The 8,130-nt window shown below is 41.9% G+C and overlaps 1 pseudogene; it reads right to left on the reverse strand.

Annotated features, from left to right (window-relative positions):
* Positions 1-4,815: 4,815 nt before the first annotated feature.
* Positions 4,816-7,562, reverse strand: LOC123158649 (replication factor C subunit 5-like; annotated as a pseudogene).
* Between the last annotated feature and the right edge of the window lie 568 nt (positions 7,563-8,130).

Genomic DNA, 8,130 nt, shown 5'->3' on the forward strand with positions numbered 1-8,130 from the left:
TAAAGCAAATCACTACTCTAAGTATTGTTGCAAACCAATTCATATTTTGTTTTTGCATTGTAGCTACTGTAATATAACTTTTCCGTGGCTTAATCCACTGATAGAAATCGATAGTTTCATCAAAACAAGCAAACAATGCATCAAAAACAGAATCTGTCTTAAACAGGACAGTCTGTAGTAATCTGAACATTCACCATACTTCTGGTACTCCAAAAATTCTAAATTTTTTTAGGAAAAATAAACAATTTGTATGGAAAGACAGTGCAAAAAGTTTCAGAACCTTTTGACGTTCCATTAAAAAATGTAAAATCGCGCACTACAGCCAAAGTTTCTGTTTTGCACCGCACAAACCAACAAGCAATGTAAACATCCTAAAGGTAAATCTTGGCACATTATTTTTGTTTTTAAACTTTATAAAAGCACATAACAGAAATAAATGACTCTCTAAAACTTCCGGGTTGTCTCCCTGGCAGCGCTTTCTTTAAAGCCATTAAGCTAGGCATATAGTGCTCAAGTAATGGATCCACCCGGATCCCAAGGTATATCAAAGCCAATTTTAATTAACAACGATTTGTGATTTAGTAGTGAGCACAGAGTAACATATATCATGCAACAACGAAGTATAACTCTCTTCCTATGCATCGGCATGTCATAAAAGAACAATTCATGCACACATAGTAAAGGCCAATGCATTGTATAAACAGTTTCTTGCAATTTTACCATATTGGAAACATGGAGAAGCAGAGATGTAGTTCCTCTCTCATAATAATTGCAAGTAGGAGCAGCAAGCACATGGATATTATATCTATCAAAATCATCATGTGTAGTAGTGAAACACAACCCATCAATATAATCCTTAATAAGGGCAAACTTATCCGATATAGTGTAGTCGGGAGAATTCAAAAAGATAATAGGACTATCATGCGTGGGTGCAATAGCAACAATTTCATGTTTAACATAAGGAACTATAGCAAGTTCATCTCCATATGTATAATTCATATTGGCATCTTGGCTACAAGCATAGCAAGCATCATCAAAAAGGGATATTTCAAAAGAATCAACGGGATCATAACAATCATCATAGCATTCATCCTTCGGTAAATTAAAAGGGAAATTAAACAATGTATGGGATAAAGAGTTACTCTCATTAGATGGTGGGAACAGGTGATCAATTCGCTCTTCCTCCTTTTATTCTTTGCTCTCCTCCTCATCTTTTTCATCCAATGAGGTCACAATGTTATTAATTTCTTCCTCCATAGACTCCTGCAAAATATTAGTCTCTTCTTGGACAGCGGAGGAGCCCTCAATATATGGTTTAATATAAGGATTAGAAGCATACTTATCATAGCAATATTGAAGTACGGCAAAATTTTCAGATTTGTAAAGAGTAGCATCATACGTTTCAATCAAAGAAGCAATTTCATAAGCACCCTTAAAAGCAACAAATTCTTCAATTTGTTGAACATCATAGTAATTATAAACACCCTTAGCATAAAAAGATACGATTCCATTATCACTAAACTCACATTGGTAGGGAAGGTGTTTCTTAGGGTTTTCAGAACAACAAGTAACATCATATATTTCACATAAATTCCAAGCATAGCATTGCAAACGATGAATTTGATCCAGTAAAAGTTTCCCTTTTTGAGATAAGCGATGTCACGCATAACAAGCATGCTCATCTAAAGATTTTCCCTCAACTAAGCTAGTTGGGGTTTCAGCGCGAGCACAAAGGGATCGAGGATGATCCAAGTAAAAAGCTTCAGGAGTGTGATAGATTTTGAGTGGTTCTTCAACCATTGGTTCAGTAGGTACCACTATTTTTTTGGTATTTTGCGTTTGCTACCCATAAATAAAGATAGAAAACAAGAGCAAAAAATAAAAACTACTTAGTGATAAAGCAAACAAGCACACATGAGAATATTCACCCACACTATAACTCCCCGGCAACGGCGCCAGAAAAAGGTCTTGATAACCCACAAGTATAGGGGATCAATTGTAGCCTCTTTCGATAAGTAAGAGTGTCGAACCCAACGAGGAGCTAAAGGTAGAACAAATATTCCCTCAAGTTCTATCGACCACCGATACAACTCTACGCACGCTTAACGTTCGCTTTACCTAAAACAAGTATGAAACTAGAAGTACTTTGTAGGTGTTGTTGGATAGGTTTGCAAGAATATAAAGAGCACGTAAATAAAAACTAGGGGTTGTTTAGGTAAAGAAACAACAAAGTTAGTATAGCAAGTGTGGAAAAGTGGTGGTAGGAGTTGCAAAATTGTCCCTAAGCAAATGACTACTTTACTAGACCGATAGCAAGTTTTATGTGGGAGAGGCCACTGCTAGCATGTCATCCCTGACTTGGAATTCTATGCACTTATGATTGGAACTATTAGAAAGCATCCGCAACTACTAACGTTCATTAAGGTAAAACCCAACCATAGCATTAAGATATATTGCTCCCCTTCAATCCCGTATGTATCAATTTCTATGCTAGGTTGAAGCTTCTGTCACTCTTGCCTTCCAATACATAGTCCTATCAACATACAACTAACCCTATGGTGGCATCCACGCGCGCGCTCATATGATTGGCACCAAAGGACAACAACATAACCACAAGCAAATTAAACCAATCATAGCAATTCACCAATTACCGATAGGACAATGAAAATCTACTCAAACATCATAGGATGGCAACACATCATTGGATAATAATATGAAGCATAAAGCACCATGTTCAAGTAGAGGGTACAACGGGTTGCGGGAGAGTGGACCGCTGTAAATAGATAGGGGGAAGGTGATGAAGATGTTGGTGAAGATGACGGAGGTGTTGGTGTAGATTGCAGTGATGATGATGGCCCCCGGCGGCGTTCCGGCGCCACCGGGAGAGAGGGGGAGAGAGCCCCCCTTCTTCTTCTTCTTCTTCCTCCTTGACCTTCTCCCTAGATGGGAGAAGGGTTTCCCCTCTGGTCCTTGGCTTCCATGGCATGGGAGGGGCGAGAGCCCCTCCAAGATTGGATTTGTCTCTCTGGCCTCTCTGTTTCTGCGTTCCCTGATTCTGCCCTTTCACCGTTTCTTATATTCCCGGAGATCCTTAACTCCGATTGGGCTGAAATTTGGACACGATTTTTATCCGGATATTGGCTTTATTGCGGCGAAAGAAGGGCACCAACCGCCTTACGGGGTGGCCACGAGGGTCAGGGGCGCGCCGACCCCCTAGGGCGCGCCCCCTACCTCGTGGCCCCCTCGGGCATCGTCTCGTGTTGATTCTTCTTCCCAAAAATCACATATATTCCAAAAAAATCTCCGTAAGTTTTTATCCCGTTTGGACTCCGTTTGATATGAATTTTCTGCGAAACAAAAAACATGCAACAAACAGGAACTGGCACTGGGCACTAGATCAATATGTTAGTCCCAACAATAGTATAAAAAGTTGCCAAAATTATATGAATGTTGTATAATATTGGCATGGGACAATCAAAAATTATAGATACGATGGAGACGTATCAGTGGTATGCAAACACCTTACTGCACCCTCGCGATGTGCTCCTGATAATGCACGCAGCAACACTATTGCACATCATCGTGCTTGCCATAGTGGATTGTAGGTCACACCTGCTAAGAAGAAATTAAGTTCAGTTCTCCTCTTAACTTTCAGTTTCATATATGTAAATAACTAGCAAGGAAATGAAGCTGCTTGGAGCACGACGCAGAGAAGATCCATAGTGGAAGACCTCAACCCTGGCTTCTCATCTGCCACCTCCGCCACACTGTCTTCTGCCACATCGCCCACCTCACTACAGCACGTCGCCTTGCCGCCTCATGCTCCTGATGGATCTCGCCACCTCCGATTCAAATCGTCTCGCCTACAAAGATCTCAGGATCCACCGCTGGTAAAACTTTGCATCTAAATTGCCGTCACCCATGGCTCGTCGTCCCGAGTTGAATGTCCTTCGTCCTTCTGCCTACCCCTCTGCCTCGAGGTGGATTGTGGCTGCCCCTCCATCCCTAGCGGACGAGAGAGAGTGGAGATGAGGGAGGCGTGCCCGACGATGCTACCGCCGTCACGAAAGAGAAGCTAGGATGGGGAACGGTGGCGGCGGTAACCCACGCAGGGTGAGGAGAGGAACGGGTAGGGAGAAGGCGCAGGGGAAGCGGCGGAGTCGGCGGCGTAGGGACTCGGGAGATGAGGAGGCGAGGGGAGGGGAATGGTAGAGTAGGGAAGAAGCGTGTGCCAGCGGCTAGGTTTACATGTTTTACCAAGATTTTTTCCTTTCACCCCAGCTTTGCACTATAACTCTGCTGAGGTGGACACACCGCGCGAGCGCTCCTTGCGCGACGCTTATTGTGTTTGATGGAAGCTGCGATGCGTGTTTGTGTATGGGATCGTCGACCTGCATCTGACCCATATAATTTCTACCTATATATGTCGAACCAAAGCAAACATAACACAAATAGATCAAAGGAAACCTGCCATCCATGCCTGGCAAATTCACAGTTTTGTATAATCGAAACATTTACTCTAATGATTATCATATCTATGGATCTATCTGAGGAATAAAACATACATGCATACCTTTGGGATATAAAGGAAGCATGCTATATAATAGCAGTTGCGAACATAACATTGGTTGAACCAATAACTACCTATCAAGAATGGCCATATAAGTATATATCATCGCCATCAGTCCTTGCCAACATGTAAACTACCCAGTCAATAGTAAATGGTGCTCTAGAGTTGAAGCTAACTAATTCTGCATAGAAAATGCTTTAGTAAAAAGTCTTCACTATATAAACAAATAAATTACTAATTTGTTGTTAATCCAGGACAAAAGTGAAATTACCTGAAAAGCAAGCATTAGAAAAGAAAAAGAACCAGATGACAATAGGAAGTGCTGCAAAACCGCCTCTAGAACAACACATAACGAGTAGCAGTAAAAGGAACTCTGAAACTGTACATACATTTGCAGTAGAGTACAAAAGACCGATGTAAAATAATCAGAGGGAACTTCAATTTAAACCCCTAATTCAGTTGCAACAGAGAGGAAACTTGAATTTAAATCCCCAATTCAGTAGCAACCCACATCTTTGTTATGAACTTCTCTGAGCTAGACTGTGTAAGTGAACAATTTTTGCATGGTTCATCTGTGCTGGTGCACGGTTTATAAATCAACATGTATGAGATTTAAATTTAAGTCACAAAGAGGAGGGGCAAAGAAACATTTTGCATGCTTTCAGTAACCATTAAAACTAACTCTGCACCAACCATTCCCTCAAAAAATCTGAACTAACCAGGTATGCAGAACTTATGAACCAAAGACAGCAACGAGTGTCCACTCGATGACCATATGAACCGAAGATAGCAATGAGCGTCAAGCTGGTGACCATATGAACCAAAGATAGCAGCGAGCATCCAGCAGACGACCATATGAATTAAAGATATTCACTATATAAGCAGTAATTTTTCAGTATATCCCGGATTCTTGTAGTAAATGATGCATCTAGAATCTGGATCATAGCTAGATTCATGTGTGCATGCAGAAAATAGGATAGGTGACAATACAATTATACTGATAGAAATATAAATTTCATCGTTTGGTTATAAATCCAAATCTAAAAGAAATTCATGAGGACGACGAGGAACACCCAATAGCCTAATGATGCTCCCAGGGAAAATCTCTATGAGAATAAAGCTAATATCAACCAAATTACATAGCGAGAACCCTTGGTATGGCCACAAGGTAGAATAGATGGGAGCCAACATATAGATGGGACCATAATCTGAAGCTAATGTCCCTAATTATGGGCAAATAGAAAATGAAAGTGCAATACATACTGATGTAACATGCCAAGAAGATACTTACTTTGTATTCATTTGAGTTGCTCAGTTGCGACTATTTCTCCCAAAAAAATATTACACATCAGGTCGATGTCATGCTGTCCGCCACTAGGCAAATCTATGACTTCTTTCATAGCAATGAACTCTAGAACCTTGATCATCTAGGAGAAGATATTTTTCTCATTAAGTTTCTAGCACTGTAATGAGAAGATAAGCATCTATGAAGTAATAAACAGACTGAGTTTGAAAGTACCTCATCAAATGAAGGTGGTTGAAGCGTGACGACCTTGCATAGATGTTTGACGACCTCGAGGTTTGAAGAATCAGAGCAACAGAAGATGATTGTATTGCAACTTGCATAGCTTCCCAAAAACCAACTGATATATGTTGAAAATCGGAGGAAAGCCTATCAGTATCGTGTACCACAATCACTGCACATATGAACCACTAACACTTTTTCATTTCACATCAAGCAAGAACAGGAAGCAATTCAAACTCCTTTCTTGATTGACAGATGTGCTATCAAACGAGAAGCAAAACTGCATGACCATGTACCTTTGCAGTTAATATGATCGCGGATCGAGTCTGGTGGCAGGATTGATTCATTCAACAAAGTAGTATGACATGATTCTCACAGCCATGTAAATCAGCCGAGTTAACCTCCACATGATGACCTGAAATCTTGACTTTCACATCGATGTGTCTGGCTATTTCTCCCTGCATCAAACCAGTGAACAGTTCATAAGAAATACAGTGTGGAGAAAGCTACATTTTGTAACTTCCTCACAATGATTTAACCAATCAGAAAAGGCACTTGTTCTAAGTCACAACACATACCTTTAGCTCGATTCTCATTGAGTGTTCCTCTATCTGTAAAATAAAGAAATGTCAAATACACATAGCATTCTGAATCTGAAGCAGCAAGAGGTTTTAGGTTAGGATAAATTTGTAGTTTGCGCATAAGTTTGTATGGTGACCTGGAGATTATCATGACCAGAAGCATCCCTTAGAAGGTACAGTACTCTGTACTATGCTTCTCTTCCCGACTACCTGTCCGCCTTCAAATATGAAATGGTTGCAGCCATGTTCAATCACCTAGATGCAGGAGTAGTGACAAAACTTAATCCCAATTTAGCATGCCATGGCATTCTCTAGATTCATCACTCTGTTCCAATGCTTGGCTCCAAGGATACAATGCTAGAGTGACAAAGGAATTTGTGATCTGTACCAGCCGGTGGAGTTCGTCGACCACAGCCTTGTTGCAGATGAATTCCATGAGCACATCGGGCTGGTACCTGTCCACCCATGCGTACTTGTCATCCGCCGCGGACGCTGTCGATTACACCGACATCTGTTGAGGAGAGTCCACCTGCGGCAATGATGTATGCTTGCACGGGACCCTCACCCAGATGTTTCCTCCTGTCCCAATGGTAGTGGCCTTATCACCGCTCCCACCGTCAGCAGCCGTCACGGGCTTGTCTTGGGATCCCGTCGGCGTCGGCGCTCGGACGACCGCGACGGCAGCTTCCTCTCTCTCCCTCAAAGGCCTCCCAACAATCACATTTGCCGCGTCCGTGTGGCCCTAGCGTGCAGGCACCTGCACTGTCAGGGGCATCGATGCAGATGATGGCCGAGTCTGCGTCTGCGGGGGCAGGGTGGTGGCAGAGGCACGACGACCGCTGAGAGCGGCCCTGCTCTTGGGGAGGCAAGCGGCAAGGCGCTCCATGGACGACCTCCTCTGGGCTCGGCTGCTGATGCGGCTTGAACTACGTCGGTATTTCCCCATAGAGGAAGGGATGATGCAGCATAGCGACGGTAGGTATTTCCCTTAGTGATGAGACCAAGGTTATCGAACTAGTAGGAGAACCGCGCAACACCACATGAACGGCTCCTGCACACAAAGAACAAATACTTGCAACCCGATGTAAGAGAGGGGTTGTCAATCCCTCACGGGTAAAAAGATAGGTAAATTGTAGTAGATTGGATAAATAGATCTCGCGGGAATGCGAGATAAAATAAATAAAAATAAATTGAAGCAAGGTATTTTGGGGGTTTTGGATTAATATATCTGAAAATAAAAGCAAATAAAAATAGATCTCTGATACGTCTCCAACGTATCTATAATTTTTTATTGCTCCATGCTATATTATCTTCTGTTTTGGACATTATTGGGCTTTATTATTCACTTTTATATTATTTTTGGGACTAACCTATTAACCGGAGGCCCAGCCTAGAATTGCTGTTTTTGCCTATTTCAGAGTTTCGCAAAAAAAAATATCAAACGGAATCCAAAC

Source organism: Triticum aestivum, chromosome 1D, assembly GCF_018294505.1.
Source record: "Triticum aestivum cultivar Chinese Spring chromosome 1D, IWGSC CS RefSeq v2.1, whole genome shotgun sequence".
Taxonomy (NCBI): Eukaryota; Viridiplantae; Streptophyta; class Magnoliopsida; order Poales; family Poaceae; genus Triticum; species Triticum aestivum.